This window comes from Myiozetetes cayanensis, unplaced genomic scaffold, assembly GCF_022539395.1.
Source record: "Myiozetetes cayanensis isolate MyiCay16 unplaced genomic scaffold, myiCay2020 scf22, whole genome shotgun sequence".
Lineage (NCBI taxonomy): Eukaryota > Metazoa > Chordata > Aves > Passeriformes > Tyrannidae > Myiozetetes > Myiozetetes cayanensis.
The window spans coordinates 596,895-615,354 of record NW_026087434.1 but is presented as its reverse complement, the minus strand read 5'-3'; the positions used below and the strand labels follow the sequence as shown (position 1 = coordinate 615,354).

At 57.4% G+C, this 18,460-nt stretch overlaps 1 protein-coding gene across 9 annotated transcripts in view; it reads left to right on the top strand.

The window, feature by feature from the left end:
- The window catches only part of RBFOX3 (RNA binding fox-1 homolog 3), a 140,878-nt gene that overhangs the window by 23,568 nt on the left and 98,850 nt on the right, over positions 1 to 18,460 (top strand). For 2 of the 9 annotated variants that reach the window (XM_050319363.1, XM_050319364.1), the window contains exon 1: positions 9,624 to 10,108. The exons of 1 other annotated variant lie outside the window; for it this stretch is intronic. The gene's annotated coding sequence lies outside the window, so the exon portion shown is untranslated. Of the gene's footprint in view, positions 1 to 9,613; positions 10,109 to 10,332; positions 10,480 to 18,460 lie in introns of those variants that run through there. 6 more of the 9 variants (XM_050319356.1, XM_050319357.1, XM_050319360.1 and 3 more) reach the window with 5 other exon arrangements.

Below are 18,460 nucleotides of genomic sequence, written 5' to 3'. Positions count from 1 at the left end.
GCTGGGTCCAGTTCAGTGCAGGCTTGGCACAACCTCCCTAAACACCCCAGCATTGCCTCCCCTCCCTGTAAAACCCCCGAGAGGAGCCAGGAATGAGCAGGGGGAGGAGGTGGAAAGAAAAGGGGGGAGGGGGAAGACCCAAAGAGGGTTTGAACTTGCAGAAGGGTGAAGACCCTTGTGTGGGGGGAGGGAAGGGGCTGCAGAGCTGCCGGGCAGTGTGGGGATGCTCTGGGAGAGCAGCTGGTGGGGGCAGGAGCTGCAGAGTGCCAGGGGAGCGCTGCTGTAAGTGCTTTCATAACCCTCAGCCAGAGTGATTTTCTGAGGCATAAGTGATGGAGGTAAATAGGATTATCTCACAAAAGGGACCAGCAAAATAATAAACATCCTCATCCAGCACGGCCTGGTAGAGGAGTGGGGGTGCAGGGGCAGCCGCCCACTCCGAGCGCAGCCGTGGGAGCGTCACCCACAGAGCCTGTTCTGGAGGACAGGGCTGAACATGAGTCCCTGGCACGTGGGGAAGCTGCTTTTCGGGACCTGGCCCAACTATCCAGCTCCTTGTAAGTGCAAAGCTGTGGCTGTGCCGGGCAAAGTGGTGTGAGGGTGTATTTTGGGATGCCGAGAGTTGGTGTCCTGCGGGAGGGCTCCATGGGTGGGTGCTCAGCAGGTACCTGGAGGTGCCACTGCCAAGGTGCCAGGGCAGGGTGGGCACAGGGACCGAAGCTGTGGCACTCAGTGCAGTGAAGCAGCACGTGCCCAGGTGAGGTGTTTGCATCAGGATGGGACCACATGCAGGGAGAGGGAGCAGGTCCCCAGCCTGCCTCCCTCGAGAGGAGGTTGGGACCCAGCGGGCTGTGCTGTGCCCTGCCAGCTGCCACCAAGCTGTCTTTGCCTGCTCTGTCCTCCTCCATCCCAGAGCCCCACACAGCCCCATCAGCTGGGTCTGACAGAGCCCTGCACATGACAGGGCAGCTGTGTGGGGAGGGGGAGCAGAGTGCTGGGAGACCCCTCCAACATGCAGGAGACAACAAAGTGGGTCTGACTGGGAAAGTGATGGCAGGGTCTGAGGGGTTGCAGTGGCCACTGGCAGGGGACACACTGCTGCTGTCTGGGGGCTGCCTGCACTCCACAGGCATCTCCTTGGGATGCTGCAGTTCTCAAGGCACAAAAGTCCTCCCTGACTTCGTTAAGGTGACAGACTCAGTCTCTTCAGGCAGGGAGAGGGCCTTTAGCTACATTAACAGGCTGAGATCTGATGGGAAAGATGAAATAACTCAATCTCCTCCCCATCACTCACCTGAGACTCTGACAGAATTGTCACAATTAGGAAAATTCACCTCGAAGCTTTATCTGTAAAGGACCAAACCATGAAGAAACGTTTGGCCCAGAGGGAAGTAGAGGAGGAATTTCAGCTCCCTCTCATCTTTCATCATTTGCCTTCTCCAGCTCCTATCTTGGCAGCCCCAGTATTTTGCTTTGTCTCCTTCAGGTGACTAATCATTAGACTAATTAGTTGCTAATCAATGTTTAATTAAAATGTAGCTGTTAATTACTGGAGGTGGTACTGCAGGTTGACTATGAAGTGTTATGGAAACATTTTTAAGGGCAGTTCACAGGGAGCCGGCCCCCCTCCCTCAGCTCGGGGCTGTTCCAGGGTCCCTTCCCCTGGGAGGCTGCTCTGGGATTGGGACAGGAGCTGCAGGTGTAGCACACCTGGAGCTGCCTCCTCCACCTGGGACCAGCCCGTGGTGTGGGTGGCTCTGGAGCATCCCTGGTGCTTCCCATGCAGCAGCCAGGGGTGGAGGTGCCTGGGCAGCTCTGGGCAGGGGGATGTCACTGGCCTCAGATGGGAAGCAGCCAGAGCAGTATCCCGGTGCCCTGCTCGGGGTGTGAGCCCCTCGCTTTGGGAGCTCTATGAATATTTGGGATGCTGGTGAGCATCTGGCCAAAATCCCAGGGCAGGGGTGTAGCTCCCACCCCTGTTCTCCCTGCTCAGCCTCCGTCTGTTCCTGTGAACCCCTCTGAGATCTGAGGCCAGGAGAGATGGAGACAGAGACTTCATTACCTGCAAGAGCCGTGAGGTTCTTCGTGCCCAACCCATTGGAAAGAGCCGTTAAATATTCCATCAGCAGTGGTATGTAGGTCACCCAGGTGTGTGCTGCCTCCAGGTATTGGCTCATTTCAGCCCTTGGTGGGGAGACTGTGTCTGCTCATTAACTCTGTGGCTGCTTATTCCTGCCTGTGTCCTTCGAGTGGGGGCTGCTCGTGGATCTGGGGGCTTTGTGCAAACCTGGGGGATTCTGCAGGGCTGGGGGTACCACATCTTGTTCAAGGGCTCTGAAAGCCTTGTGGCTCCGTAGGGTGAGCAGGGACCTCTCCCTCCTGAGAGAGGGGGTGGGACCACCATGGCTGCTGTGCACAAGAGCCGTGTCCCTGTCTCATGTCCCCTCCTTGGGCCTGTGCTGACCTGGGTGCTGTTCATGTGCCAATGCCACCATTTACATTCTCCCTCTTATATTCCTTATTTCACTTCACTTGTCATTTTATGGCTCATTTTAATTTCTTGAGAGCAGACCTGCAGGATAACAAGGTCTGGTGCTGCAGAGGGTCCTGCAGCAGACACGGTGTCTCCATCCAGCCAGAGACATTGGAGCACAGCTAATGTGCCTGTGTCTGGGTCAGGCAGTGCCATGTCTGTCACCTGGGAAGGAGCAGGGAGGCGTTTGTGAGGCAGAGAAGTTGGGTGGCTGAATGGGGCTGATGCTCAGACTCGTGGGAGAGCCAGCTCCTGATGTCTATGCTCAGTGCATCTCTTCTCCCTCCCCTAAAAATGGGCCCCTCTTTGGGGGCTTTGCTGTGCCCAGTGGGGTCCCTGTCACCCAGACAGCTTTTGTTGCAGAGCTCAGAGCAGCCCCAGTGCTCTGGACTGAGGCACTGGAGAGTCTCATCCCTGGTCAGGGTGATGTCCCTGTCTGTCCCAGCTGTCCCTGGGTGAAGCCTGTGCCCCCCTCCAGCCACGGTCACACTCGTGTCACACCCACCTTGAGTTACTGGACCTGAGCATGGGCTGGGTGCTGCAGGGCTGGGGGAGGCAAGGGTTTGGGTGCATCTTGGTTTGCTCGAGGCCACTGGATGTGTTTTTTGGGGAAAAACTATCTTTTTTTCCCCTGCTAGTTAGAGGAAGATGCTGACAGCGGCCCAGGGGTTGGGTGGTTCTGATAGTGACAATGCAAGGGACAAGCTATGTTTAGAAATAATTGCTTTGTCTCTCACAGAGGTATTAGTGCCTCCGTGCTGGCAGCTACAGGAATTAGCTGGAAGTTTTGGTGACACAAATACAGAAGCAAAATTATTGCTACTTATCATCACTTTCATGTGTGTGAGGGGAAGAAGACGTTATCAGGGCAGAGAGAGGGAAACAGGGAGCCAGAGGGGCTGGAGCTGGGGGTGTCCAGTACAAGGCTGGTGTGTCCTTGGGGAAGCCCAGACTGGTGTCTCCTGCTCCACTGAAGACATGCTGGTTCTGCACAGTCACAGGGGACCTGCAACACAGGCTGAGGAATGGCACTTCCTGCAGCTGGTCTGGCCCAAGGGAAGGGGAATTGTGGGCAGTGGCTTGGCTGGATGGGATCTGGGGCATGTGGGGTCCCCTGCCCCGAAGAAAGGCTTGGGGGACCTGGAGAGACCTGGCCCCCATTGGCTGTTGTGGGGCTGGAGGAGCAGGAGGACAGAACTTAGGTCCCATTGAGAAGTGCTCCCTGGACTTTACTTAGCAGCAAGCAGGGTCTGACATTTGGGTTCTAGAAACTCACTGACAGCCAAGGGAAGGAGCTGTGTTGTAGGGAACAGAGTGGTTCTGGATGAGCGGCTGCAGCAGCGTGGCTGAGCTGCATCAGGGACACTGTGCTGAGGACATCACTCCTGTGGTGTCCCACCCACTGCTCGGCAGGGACAGGAGCTCCCCCAAGCCTCCCTTTGGGTTGGGGTCCCCACATACATGGGCAGGAAGGTGGCTGATGGCATCCCACCTCCAACCTGGCAGCCTGCATCCCACTTGGCATTCCACATCCTGTCTCCCCTCTGGCACCCTGCTGCCAGAGAGGGCACAGAGGTGGCCACGAGCCCTTGGGACCAGGAGGGTCTTTGCAGCCAGGAGAAGCTGAGGAGCTGTGAGCATGGAGCACGGGAGAACTCAGAGCTGGGATCCTCCTGCAAGGCAGCAGACGCTCAGGGCTGATCTGTGTGAGCAGCACCACAGGGATGCACAGCCAAGGTGAAGGCTCCCTGTGGCAAAGTTATCCTTTCCCTGGATCCTGGTGTGGCCAATTCAGGCTCCTCTTCGGATAGAAGAGCAAACTGGGGGTGTTTCAGAAGTGGCACCCTTTGGGCTGTTCCCATGGGACTGGATGACAGTGTAAGGTCACAAGCTGAAGGTCCCAGGGGATGGGGGTGCTCACCAGAGCAGTGGCAGCTCTGTGTGGAAGCAATGGTGGATGGTAACAGGAGGATCCTCCTGCGGAGGAGACAACAGAGCCCCTTGGGAGGCTGCTCTCCTTGGATCGTGGAGCTGCTGCTCCGTCGGGAGCACCCGAGGATGCGGCCGTGGCTCCACTGACGCTCCGCTCTCCCGCTGTTTGTTTCTCCCTGGCTCCGGCGCGTGGTTCCCACTGGCAGCGTCCTCCCCCGTCCCTGCCTGTCCCTCGGTGGCTGGGCTGCCTCCGAAAAGTAAAGTTGAATGTTGGGAAGGAACAGATCTCTGACGAAACAAGGCCATTCATGCTTTCAGATATTAAATTCCATGCAGAATATTAAATAATTTCCTCTTCAATGATCCCGGTAAATTTAATTAGCTCTTGTTCCCCCGATAGAGTTGTCGCTGCCATCCTGACATGCAGATGCAGAATGGAGTGAAGGGGAATGCCGCTGCCTTCCTGGGCCTCTCCAGTTCTCAGCATCACCTCCCTGCTCCAAGCTAAGGCTCCTCCAGAATGCGAGAGGTGGGCAGGAGGGAGCTGGGCGTGGAAGCCCTTTCCTCTCAGGTCCAGCTCCCAGCGTTTGCCTCTGGGATGATTTTGAAGGCAGGTTTAGGAGGTGGGGTCAGATGTGCTGAGGAGATGCCATGAGCTGCTCTGCCCAAAGGGAGAAGGGGCTGGAGAGGAACCTGGGGAAGATCAGCAGTGTTTTGGGTGATTGTCCAGGGCCTTTTCTGTGGCCACTTGAGAGCCAGGTCCAAGAGGAAGGATGGGAATTACACAAGTGTTTGACTTTCAGCTGATGGTGATTTTGGTGTTGCTGGTGATTTTTTTTTTTTTTGTGATCTCTGGTTTGTTTTTTAAAGTTTTAGAATATTAGAGCGAAGAGGGAAAAGAAATTCTCTTTGCGATGGAAGCGACTAATAGTGGGTTATAAATGAGTCCCTGGCACGGTTCATTAACTGCCATGACATATTGAGGGCTGGGAGCAGTGTGATACCAGCAAATCAATTCTGAATTTTATCTGAGAAAGAATATGGGTAGGTTGGATCATGCAACATGTTACCAAACATTCCTTCTCAGCCGGAATGGAGCTGCTCCTCTCTCCCAGTGCTGCTCCTGCTGGGCTGCAGGGCAGAGCATGAAATAAATAAATAACCAAGGGACCTCATTTACCAATGATTAATTTGCATAATTAGTGCTGTGTCAAATCACTTCACCGAGGTGCAAGGCACGCTCTGCTAAGGTGTTTGCATGGACATCTTCCCAGGTTTCCCCAAGCTCACCTTACTTCATGTTTCACAGACTCCTAAGGATGTCATGTTGGTGTTGATGGGATTTCATGGAGTTGAAGGGAATGTGAGAGCTGGGGGTTGCAGGGCCAAACCCCTGCCAGCCTTCCCATGCCCCATTCTGGTGTTGGAGCAATGCCCTTCCCTGGAAATATGTGTGGCAGTGGGTGGCTGTAGTTCCAGAGCCAGGGATGAGCTCAGCTCGAGCTCCGCTGTGGGCACAGACCTGCCAGCTCAGGCCAATGCCAACTCCTTGGAAAGGGGCACGGCTGAATCCTGGCTGTTCCACATCCACTTGCTGCTCACTGTGAGTGCTGCAGGGATGCTTTGGGAAGGGGCTCAGGGTGGGCAGCCAGGGATGGGAGCAGAGGCAGCGATGGGGCCCGAGTTGGTGCCCAGAGTGGGAATCCAGCGTCCAAGCAGTGCCACGGGTCCCTCGCTTTTCCCAAGGCTTTGCCTCTTTGCAGGGTGATTTCTGTCACCCAGTGCTCCTGATGCTGCAGTGCCCATCGCTTGGCACTGGGGCATTCCCAGCAGTGGGGCTGGTGGTGCTTCCCCCATCTACCTCCTGCTCTGGGCAGGGACCCGAGGTCCAAGCACAGGGGTGGCCTCAGGCTTGTTCCTTCCACTGGAGCAGGGGAAGGGCCTGCAGGTGAAGCGTCCATCGACGCCGTAAATACATGGAATGCTTTAAAGCACGCAGAGCTGCAGGCAGCCCCGGTGACATCCCTGCTCCTGCTCCCTGTAATGGATATCAGATTGTTCTCCCGATCTTGGCATTGTTTCAGTAATTGACTGATGCAGCACAATGTTCACTGATTTAATAAGTTTGTTAGTGTAATAGGGGCTCAGGATTTTGCTGTTAATGTGCAATGACAATTGCATTGTAGATTTGCTCATTATGTTGCATAACTTAGCTATGAAATCTATCGGAAATTATATTTAAGAAAGCATTATTGCAGAGCCCATCAGCGTGGCTCTCCCTGCTCCCCCTGCGGTGCTTTGCAGGCTGAGCGTGTCCATTCAGCTGCTCACTGGGATTGTACATTCCACTTCGGGTTTTTTGGGTCAGGGTATCTGATACTTCCCAAAAAAACAACCCTGGATCCTGCCATGTCATCCCACCGTCTCCATTGCAGCCAAGGGTGGTGCAGGTACCCAGCGTTCTGGCAGCTCTCAGGGGAAAGCTCCAGCTGGCACCGTGCCCCCAGGCCGTCCGCCTGCGCCGGTGGAACAGGGTGGAACAGGCACCGGCACTGGCAGGTGAAGCTCCTGGCAGGGCCAGGCTTGAGCTCTTGGGGCTGCGTCAGAGATGAACAGGCTGCAAATATCCCCTTTTCAGGCAGAGTCACGAAGAGGGGCTGGACATGTTTTGGGCACTTCACAGTTGATGAGGGTCCCTGAGAACTGTAGAGGACGATGTGGGGGGCTGTCGCCTCCTTGTCTCCCTGGTGCCGAGTGGCCCCTGTTGCCTCATGGAGATTCCAAGACTGGCTGCTTGGCACTGCCCTGACAGGAACACGATGCTCAGCCCTGGGGAATGAGGGGATCCCCAGTGCTGGGGCTGTGCTGTTTCACGTTCCAGCAGCTGCGTTTAGGAAAAACCCCAGATGGAGCCACAGCAGGTCTTGTCATCTCTGTAGTCCAGCCATAGTTCTGAGGAGGAAAACCTCTTCTTCCTTAAAGATAAAAACAAACCAGCAACAGTAATTTAAACAACTCCAAATGCCTCCAAACAAAGGCCCTGATGGCAAATAGGCTGTGAAATCAGCTAAGCAAAAATGAAAAACGTATTTTTCCCAGAGTAATACTTGTTCCTCTGGTTCACAAACAGCCTTGTGCTGTTTCCAACGGCTGCTTTTCCCTCTGCTGCTGCTCTCGCACATCCTCAGCCGTTATCCCCCCACCTGCTCCCCTCCTCTTCCTCTGCCATGGCCAGGTTCCCAGGCTTGCCCTCCTGGAGACACCCAGGCAGGTTCCCCTGGTGGGTTCCTCTCTGGGTGGTTTCCTGCTCAGGAGCCCCAGAACGGATGCCTGGGCTCAGGCCTTCTCCAGCAGGTTGCCTAGCAATCCCAGCATCGCATAATCCCAGCATCCTGATGCCACATCGCCGCCTCTGCGCTGCTCCGCACGCACACCTCCCTCTCACACAGCTGCACCTCCGGACTGGAGACCAGTTTGCGCTTCTAGGAATGGATGTCAGCCAGGACCCGGCTCGGAGGCTTGAGATGCAGGGCAGATTTTGCAGAGCTGAGCTCTCCTGCATTGCCGGCTCCTCGTTCTCCAAATCTGCTGCCTAAAGCATCTTCAGCCCCAGTGAGGCGTGAGGAAGCGGCACAGCGGGGCAGAGCTGGGAGCAGGCCTGGCTGAGCGCTGCCTTTGTCGGGAGAACAAGGGCTGCCGCGTTCGGCACCGGGGCTGCCGCGGCCCCGAGGGCTAAAAATACCCGTGGATCATACAAAATAGATGTGGGGATGGGAGAGGCGCAGGCCATGCATTCATAGTCCTCACTCACGTTGTGGCTCCTTGAAACCCTGATGGTTTTCTCTGGAGTGTTCCTCAGCCCCCTGGAAGGAAGGGAAGTTGTGTGAGGGGAGGGGAAGCAGTGTCTGTTTTTGGGGCTGTGGGTGGGCTCTGCAGGAGGCTGAGAACATCTCAGAGATGACCCTATGCTAAGCTTGTAGCAAATAACCGCTGGCTCAAGCAGACAAGGTATTTCAGATATTTCTCAGGATATAGAACTTGAGGACCTTCATCACAGTATTAACTAGTGGGAACCACAAATAAATAATTTGAGCTGGAAAAAGCTGCTGAGCCCCATCCAGGAATGCCGTCAGGTCTGAGAGAAGCAGGTCACTGTCACTTCACTGTGACATCCTCTGGGTCAGAGGGGCTCAAGGGGACTCGGCCACCCAGTATGAGGGACCTGCTACCAGAACAGCCACTGCTCGTGGCTCTTTCCGAAATGGGATCGCCTGGTGGTGAGCCCAGGAAAGGGCTGAGAAAGACCTCTGGCAGCTCAGGGTCTGCACAGCCCGACAGCGCAGATCTGCGCCACTCTGCCAGCTTCCCAGGGGAGGAGGTGAGCAGCAGGAAAACGGGAGAGAGCCGGGAAAGCCAGAGGTCTGCTCTTGCATAACACCCCAGGAAGCTTCCAGCTGCGGTGGGAATGCCCGGATCACTGCCCACAGATCCTTAAATGGCATTGAAAGAGAAGGAAGGATAAGGGGCTGAGACAACGCAGGGAGCTTTAGTGAGTCTGGAGGATGCTACAAACCTACACCCTGTGGGCTACCGGCATTGCCTTGGGTTTCCCAGTGTTGGCAGTGAGGAATGGAAATCCCCTTCTCTGCTGCTGTCCTGTCAGGGGCATCCCACCTAGCGCCCAGGTGGATGCACAGTGATGAAATCAGTGTCCCGATCCGGGTTGTCCAGGGGTCTCTCTCCTGGCCAGCACTGGTGCTGCTGAGCGCAGGGAGAGATGGGGAGAGGGCCCGGGGCAGCCCCTGCCCCTCCGCCGGCAGCAGCATCCACAGCCACAGCTCCGCTCCCAGCCGGGGCCGCCGCCGGAGGATCATTTTTTGGGGAGAAACTGACACAGCCCGGCTCTTTTCCGGCGCGGCGCTGGGAGCGTGTGCGGAGCGGCCGCGGGGCGCGCTGGGGGCAGCGGGGCCCGACCCCCGCCTGGCGCTCGGGTGTCCCCGCAGAGGGAGGGGACCCCGGGCGGGGGCGGCGGGCGCGGGCGGGGCCGGGGCGGGGCGCGCGCCCTCGGCGGCTCCGGTGGCGCGGGCGCAGCCGCGTGCGAGGCGGCCCGGTGAGCTCAGCCCGGCCCGGTGAACCCAGCCCGGTGAGCTCAGCCCGGTGAGCTCAGCCCGGCCCGGTGAGCTCAGCCCAGCCCGGTGAGCCCAGCCCGGTGAGCTCAGCCCGGCCCGGAGAGCTCAGCCCAGCCCGGTGAGCTCAGCCCGGCCCGGAGAGCTCAGCCCAGCCCGGTGAGCTCAGCCCGGAGAGCTCAGCCCAGCCCGGTGAGCTCAGCCCAACCCGGTGAACCCAGCCCGGTGAGCTAAGCCCGGCCCGGTGAGCTCAGCCCAGCCCGGTGAACCCAGCCCGGTGAGCTCAGCCCGGCCCGGTGAGCTCAGCTCAGCCCGGAGAGCCCGGCCCGGTGAGCTCAGCCCGGCCCGGAGAGCTCAGCCCAGCCCGGAGAGCCCGGCCCGGTCCGCGGAGCCCAGCCCGGAGAGCCCGACCCGCCGCCGGGCCGCCCCGGTCGCCGTGCTCGGGAGATGCCGCTCGGCGGGCGGGGACCCGCGGCCGCCCTGCGCCTCCGCCGTCGCGGCGGACACCTCTGAGCGCGTGAGTTACCGGGGGCGGCGGCACCGCCGAGGGGGGCGGGGGGGGCGGCGGACGGAGGCGGCGAAGTTCCGCCGGGGCGGCCCCGGGGGGAACGTCCACCGGGAGCCCCATCGGGAGTCACGTCGGCAGTCCCCGGGGGAGGCCGGGGCGGCAGCGCTCACCCCAGCGCCAGGCGGCACCCGCGCTGCGCCGCCACCGGCTGCTTCTCGGGAGCCCGAGAGCATCCTCTGGCTGAGCCCGGTCCAGCGGCAGCGTGGAACGTGCGAGGGGCCCCATTAAGTTTGTGTTAAAGGTTCGTAAGGGATGTCTTAATTAGGGGCAGCTTTTAGCAGGAATATGGCGCTAATTACCGTCACAGACTCCAGATGAAGGTACGTTGTACGAAAAAGTTGGATGAGGCGAGATGAGGTGGAGTCTGGATTAATGGGATGGATGAAGGAGGAGGAAGAAAGGGTCCTGCTTGTGCTGGGTGAGCTGTGAGGCAGAGCCAGGCGAGCGAGGCAGCTCTTCGTGGGTTTTTCCTCTCTTGAATTCCTGCCTGTCTCCAGGAATTTCATTGCAAGACAAGTTTGCTGTGCTGGCATGTGCAGGGCTTGTGCCTGGGGAGGGGCGGGTGGATGGCGAAGGCCCTTTGGGGTCACCTGGGTTATGCGTGTGATGTGTGTAAATGCCTCGCGCCATTATCCATGTAGAAATGCCAAGTGCTGTTCTCCTGGTTGGTCCCCGGTGGTGTGCGTGCCAGGAGGCTGCACCGCGCACATCGCTCACAGCGTCGCCTCCAAACGCGCCAGGGCAGATCTGAGGTAAACAGCCGCGGCGTGGGGGTCCCGGCCGAGGTGCGGGGCAGGTCCTGCACGGGCAGCAGGTGCCTGGAGCCAGGGGCACGGACCTGTCCCTCCGGCCAGAGCAGCCTGGCCAGGTGTTGGCAGTGCCCCTGTGTGCGCAGATGGAGGGATGGGGGGAGCAGGCATTTCTCGGCTTCTCAGTCCGGTGAGCGTGACATTAACAACCCCGGCTATTTTCATCCGCCTTTGGTGAAGGTTTGGCACTGGCTCGCTGCCTCCGGAAATGCCTGGCATTGGGGCAGGACAGCTCCAGCCCTGGGTTCTGTCCTGGGGGGCACAGCCCTGGGTAGGTGCAGGTTATCAAGTGCTGGAGGAGGCTGCAAGGTCAGGGAATACCTTTCCCTTCTAGTTGTGCCCATCATTCTCTGGGATGCTGGGGGCTTGTGGATCATCTCTCAGCGTTTTGGGGGTGTATCCTGCTGCCTGGTGTTGTTTGCATTCCCAGAGCCGGAGGCCTGGCCGTACTGGGTTGCTGTGCTGGGTGCTGCACAGAGATGAAGGCACTCTGCTTCCCGGAGAGCTTCCTTCTTTCAGGCTAAAATGGTTGAGGCGTGATAAAGCCTCACAAAGCAAGAAATTAAGGCTGTTTTTCTGGATAACAGATGGAGAAATAGCCTGGAGTTGATCACTTTCAGGGAGGGCTGATTGCAGTGGTTGGGGCTGGCAGGACCTGGCTGTTGGTGGAGCTTGTTCCTGGCTCTGGGAAGTGGTGCCGAGGCTCTGCTTGAAATTTCACAGAAAATACTGAAGGTTTTTTTTTCCCTTCTCCTTTAAAGTGATCTATGGGGTTGTTCAACACCGCAGAGAGCCCTGGCACAGGGCACAACCACAGCTGCAGCAGCAGGTGAACTTCTGCTGGGCTTGTGGCACTTGCTTTTGGGGATGGACAGACTGGGAAGCCCCTGGCCCAGCAGTGGCAGCTCTCGCTCCTTCCTGGCAGTTTGGGCACTATGTGGGGACAGACGTCACAGAACTGAGGCGCTGAAGGAGCTGTCACCAACACACAGCTCCCCAGGAGCCTGCTTGGCACAAGGCTGGCATCCCTCATGGGCTTGGCTGCACGGCTGTGACCATGCCTGTCCCATCCTGTCCTTCCCCGCTGCTCCCTGGGCCGACCGGGATGTTTAGGATGTTTTAGGATACTGACCCTTGCTCTGTGTGATGCTGCCTTTGGAAAACTGTCGCCTCCAGCTTTCCTCTCCCAGACCTGTACACCCCCTACTCACACAGCCCTTCTGTGGCAAGGGCTGGGATTTTTCTCTTTGCCAGTTGCACTATTTCTCCATCTCCCATCACTAGATTATGTCGTCCTGAATTACCAGGATGACATCCTGAGCACTGGGATGGCTGAGCAGCCTTTGCTGGTGGCAGAGCCTGTCCCTCCACGCAGCAGCTCCTTTGCCAGGACATCTGGAGGGGAGTGTGGGAATGGGGGTCGAGCACACAGTGGCTGGCTTTGGGCACTTGTGTCCCCATCAGTCCCAGTCTCGAGCAGTTCATCAGCACGGGCCCATTCGCTCCTTCGGTGCATAAATAAAGGGTTTCAGTTGTGCAATTCCTGAATTAGTTTGTCGGCACAGTTCTCAGCTGCTCAGCTGACGGTGAATAAATCCCTCTGAAGGTTATTGAGATAATAAAAGGCGTGAGGGAAGTTCCGTAATTTATTTGAGTTCTCTTTTAATTTAGAGCCTTATGGGGTGAGAGCTCAGTGGATAATGAGTCCTTATGGCTGATCTACTCTTTTCCAAGAGCTGTGGCAGAGGAAGAGGAGCTGTAGGGGAGGTTTGAGCCAGGGGGAGGTGAGGGGGTTGTGCTGGACATGCTGCAGCTGTAGAGCTGTGGCTGAAGCCATGTGGTGCTGGGAGCCTGGAGCTCCTCGGGCATCACCGCAGAGCTGCCGCCAGCCAGGAGCTCTTCCATCGGGATGTTCCAGCCTTGGCTGGGCTGGGATGCTCAGTGCTACCGACAGCAGCTTCTCTTTCCTCTCTCCTCTTGCCATACAGGCAGCGGCTGCTGTTGGTGCCATTCCAGGGCTTTCTGCTGGAATCGTTTGAGGTATTTTGGGATGTACGTTCCTGCAAATTAATTGACAGGCTGAGATACCAGATGAGGAAGCAAAATCGTCTTCTCTGTTATTTCGTTAGTTATTGAGATTACAGTTGTTTTGAACCTCTAATAAAGCAGTTTGAAGGCAGCTCTCCCCTTCGCTCTGATCGCATGCGGATGCTCCAGGCATCCTTGTCTCTTCCCAACCAGACAAGATTGAATTTCTGACGGGTAGAAACGAGCACAGGAGTGAGGGATCCCTTTTCATGTTGCATTACCCACTGTGGATGTGCCGTCCCTCTTGCTGCCGGTCACGGCGTGTCCTGCTCAGAAACTGAACTCGGTTCTTCTCGTGGGAGCTTCCTGGGCAGAGGGGCTCAGGAGCTCGGGCCCTTCTGCCCTCGTCACCTGGGGGGTCAGGGGCTGAGAGGCTGGATCCTGAGTGGGAGGAGGGGAATTCAGAGGGTTTCCTGGGTGGGAAAAGCTGGTTTCTCCCAGTGTTTTGCTGTTGGTTTTCCCAAGCGTGGAAGGAAGCGGGTGCTCCCGTGGGCCCTGCCAGGCTGCCCGCATTCCCCTTGGTGAAAAAAAAAAAAAGGCTCTCTGGAATCTGGGCTGGTGGTGCTGTGGGGGTGTGAAATACTGCCCCAGGGATGGGGATGGTGACTGCTGAGCCCCTGCTAGTTCTGTCCTCTCCAGGCTGTGCCACAGTGCCCAGTGTGCTGCCCTGTGCTCAGCTCTGCCTGGGCAGGAGATGGGGAGGGAATTAGGATTTACATATGTAAGAGATCCTGGACTCGGTGGAGTTAGAGTGGAACCACTGCTGCTCCCTCTGGGCAATCTGATGGATCCAGGTTTTCTGAAACTGGCAATCTGGGCAGTGGCCTGAGAGCTGTAATCTGCCAAAATCATCCGGGTGGATCTGTGAGCAGGGTGCGCATCCAGAGAAACAGGGCAACTGAAGCTGAGGAAGCCACCGCAACTGGAATTTATGGAAGTGATAAAACAACTTTTGACAACAGGCTCAGCTCCTGGCAGCTCCTCTGCAGCAAGGGAGAATATTTTCCTCCTGTTGGATCGATAAACAATTAATTCTAAAGCAGAAGCTGGAGCAAAAGGGAGGGTTTTCCAAGCTTCTAAACTCTTAATCAAGCTCTGGGTGAAACACAGATGTGAGAATCTGAGACCTGCTGATAAAATCTTGACCTTGATAACAGGTTCCTCAGTTCCTGGACCACGGATGATACTTCCTTGGTTGAATAAATCGTCTTGTAAATATAGAACTTGTTCCCAGATATTTATGCTTCCAGAGTATTTAATGTAGCTTTACTTTATAATCTGCTTCAAAATGCTGAATTTCCCCCCACGTTTTAATTGAATTCTAATTTCCATTCAGAATCAGCTTAAATTAAATGAGTTTAAAAACATAGTAAATAATACTTATAATTCACTAACTCTTACCATAAGCTGTGAAAATAAAGACTCCAAATAACCCTTTAAAGCTGCTCGTGGTGCAGCCCTCTCTGTAGTGGAAAACCTGGCATCCTTTGGCTAAATGTGATGGTTTTGGGATTGGTGCCCAGCCGGGCTCAGGAGCTCTCAATGCTGTGTTCTCTGGGGCTCAGGCTATACAGGGGCAGGAGAGGGGAGTCGGGGGGTCATGGCACTGCTGTCCCTTGTCTGCATGTTTTTCTGGCCCAGGAATGGTGACCCCAAAGGATGGGGTGTCGCTGCCCTGGTGCCCGAGTCCCTCTCTGGAGGGGTCAGGACTGAGGGCTCCATGTGCAGGCATTCAGCACATGTGGATGGTGCTGGAGAACATCACCCTGCACCGAGGGGTCCGCAGGCAGCCCAGGGATCCAGTCCCAGGAAATGGGATGCTCCCATGTGCAGTGCCATGGCGAGAGGCAGTGTGTGCTGCACAGCATGGTGTGACAGCAGCACTGGGGGGGCTCTCCCTGCGTGCAGTGTTTGGGGTGCAGCCACCAGATGAGCCATGAGCAGGCAGGTGCTGCCCAGGAGGGCTCTCGCCAGCAGATTCCTCTGGGAAGGTGTTTCATGGACTATGCAAATCCCAGCATGGAGAGGGGCTGAAATTGTTCCACGCGTAGCCAGGGTTTTTTTTAAATAAAGCTCTTTCCAGTATATTGCAGGAGTAATTAGGAATCCTGAGCTGGTTGGATCTCGATCTTTATAGCAACACAGCTGATAAAGCATGATTCAGGGACCTCGTTAGCTTTTTTTAAAGAAGTTTTTATTTAACTTCCGTGAAGTTGCCATGGTTACCCCTGTGCATGGCTTCCCTGCCTCTCCTGCCTTGAGTGCAGCTGCCAGTGCTGAGAATTAAACATCTACATTTGGAGCAGCCACAGCCTCCCCCTGCCATCATCCTGGGTTCCAGGAACCTTGTCCCTTTGCCCACCCTGGAAAAGGCATTTTCAGCTCCTGTGCTTGATCTGTTTGCCGGGCTAAAGCCCAGTCTGGGTTTTCCAAGAGCTTTCCTCCGATGCAGGCAGAGAAGGGGCTGCTCTGTTGGTGCCACTGGTGGCAGTGAACTGGCTCACCAGTACGTGGGACTCCTGTGATGTGCCGTGGTTGTGCACTGCTGTGCACAGGCATAGCCTGCGATGCTGCCACTGCTCCTGTGGGGCACAGGAGGCTCCTGGTCTGCCTGCCCAGCCCCAGTGGGATGGGAAGGGTGATGGGAGGCAGTGGGAGCAGGGACCAGCACCCCAAGTCCCATCTCACACTGTGGTTTGGCTCACAGGGCCTCGCTCTCCAGGAGCCAGTGAACGCAGAGGGTTTAACGAGTCCCAGACCAGTCCCCTGCTGATCCAGCACCTGGAGGCCACGGATGTGGGCACAGGGAGCCGAGGTGGGGTATGAGATCAGCCCATTTCCATGAGGATGGCCATAGTATAAGACACTGACAGAGATAGTTTGTGATAATGTGCCTTGAGCCAGGCAAACCCCAGAGCCTCGGGAGCCAGGGAGGCAGCAGCGACCCCTCCAGCCCAGTGCTAGGTGCTGGAGAGATTCTGGAGCCTCCAGAAGGGACAGTGGACGTTCAAGAAGCTATTGGATGGGAAGGTGAAGCTGTGCTGCCTCCTGCCAGTGCAGGGCTGTGATCTCTGCTGGCAGGAGCACCAGGGCTGCCAGTGCTTGGCACTGCTGCTGCGCTGCTTCCCGGCCCCGCTTCCCATCCCCGCGGTGCCGGACAGGTAACGAGGACCCTGTGCTGGGCTGGCAGTGGTGGCCATCTGTCCAGGCAGGGCTGGACTCTGTCCTCATTCTGTCAAAGTTTTGTCAAGTTTCCTCCCCCCGCCCCCTGCTCCTTTTGGCGTTTTCAGCGGCGGAGGGTGGGAGGGTGCGTGGGAAGTGAAGCCGCACCAGAAATAATCCTGCGCGTCCGGGGTGCGAGCGGCGCTGCGGGAGGCTCCGCTCCCCCGGCCCCGCGCCTGCCCGCCGGCTGCTCACCGGGGTCAGAAAGTCTCTGGGATGAAGGGGGCTAGCTGCTTTAATTTGTTTGTTTCTCCTCTCTTCCTCCTCCTCCTCCATTCCTTTATTTCTCTTTTCCCTTCTCCATTTTCCTTCCCGATGAAAGATATTCTTGCAGTGTCAAGGCAATGTGACCTGGTTCTGTAATAAAGAGGAGGCTTATTAGAATTAAAGCCCAACAGTGTTAAAAAAGCAATCTTTGCAAGATTGAGGCCATGAGGGAATTGTAAATTCTCAGCAAAGACCTCATTTAAAGACTGGGATGAAAACACATGCGCATGCACACACTGAGGCTTGGCACTGCGAGGGCACGTCTGGTTTGAAGAGAATTTGGGGAAGGACGAGGGGTTGGAGCAGTGCTCAGGTTCTCATGGCTTTGCCTGGGATCCTCCCGTTGGATAGGCACGTTGGTGGCTGCGCTGGCTCAGTGAATATCCCTCGAGTTTAGGTTTGTTTTCCTTGTTCCTCTGGGGACACCCTCCGCATAGCCCCCCCTCCACATCCCCACTCAGCCCCTCCCGGCGCGGCCGCCCACCCGCCGCGAGGTGGGAGCGATGGCAGCCGGTGAGTCAGGCTGCCCGGGCTCCCCGGTTCAGCACGGGGCTCCCCGGCTGCTCCCGGCAGAGCTTTCCCTCGGGGTTCAGTGGCTGCTGGGTTGGTGCTGGAGCTGCTGGGGAGAGCTGGGATGGGGTGCCCCTCCTGGGGGCGAGGTGTGCCGGCTCCATGGACCCCCTGCTCCGGCTGTGGTGGTGTGTGCTGGGGGTGCCCCTGCACATGCAGGCAGTGCTCCAAGTGGCTCCTGATGCCCCACAGGGCAGATGGTGCCATGGCATGGCTCTGGCTTTGGCCTCATCCTGCACAGAATGCTTTTTCCTCCCACCTGACCTCTCACTGGTGCCCAGGAGCAGCCAAGTGTGCTGTGGTGCTGGGCGGAAGGGCTGCAGTGGGCAGCAGGTGAAGGGACCCCACTCCCTTCTCTCCCTCCTGTTCCTCCAGTTTTCTGCGGGGCTGCATCCCCATGGCTGTGGGGAGCGAGTGCAGAGCGGCCGAGCTGTCGGCAAGCCTGGAGCCCCTGCTGTCGGCGGAGGAGCGGTCCCGCCGGTCCCTGTGGTGGTCTGTTGTCATGATTTGCTGTTATCTGTGTAATTAGAGAGCCGGCTCTCCTGGCGGGGGCTCCGCGGCCGCTCCGGCTCTGAGCGCTGCGCACACCTGTGGTGCAGTGGAATGAGGAGATCTCGAGCAGCAGAGGGAGGGCTGACATGTGAGTGTTCAACAGCTCATGGCCTGAGGTCGGGCTGCGGGAGCCTGTGCTGTCCAGCCGAGGGGAGGGGGCTGCTGGCGGCTGGGGACACAACGGGCTCCTGCTCAGCGATGCCTGAGGTCACTGGGGGCTCTCGGTGATGCAGATGCTTAGAGCCAGTGGAGCCAACTGACCTGAGCCTGGTGCTACAGGGAAAGAGCTGCTACCTCCGTGGGTTTGTGTCCTGGTGCCTGTGGCGGAGGCTCCCCCACTGCCTGGCCTGCTGGATCACCAGTGAGCCCTTCTGCTGGGGCACCGCAGGCCCAGCTGTGCCGCAGGGACAAGCACACGTGCCAGGATCCTGTCAACGGGACATCAAAGGGTGTTTTCTCCCAGGTCTCATGCAGGTGTGGGGACACAGACAGGGCAGGTCTGCGGGTGGCTGTGCTGTGCTCCTGGGGTGGATGGTGGCAGTTCAGCTATCACCTTTGCTGTCACTCCTGCTCCAGGATATTTATAGTGAGCCAGAGCCATGCCCAGCTCCGCTGCCCTGTGCAGCTGCTCCTCAGTGCCTCTGCATCTTGCAGCGGGGTGTCTTAGAGGGTTCCTTCCTGAGGGCATCGGAGCAGATCCCTACCCTGCTACCCGTGGTCCAAAGGCCAGGCAAGAGCTGATGCTGCCACCTCTTCCTAGCGCACTGTTAATTTAATGTCTCATCCAGGAGCC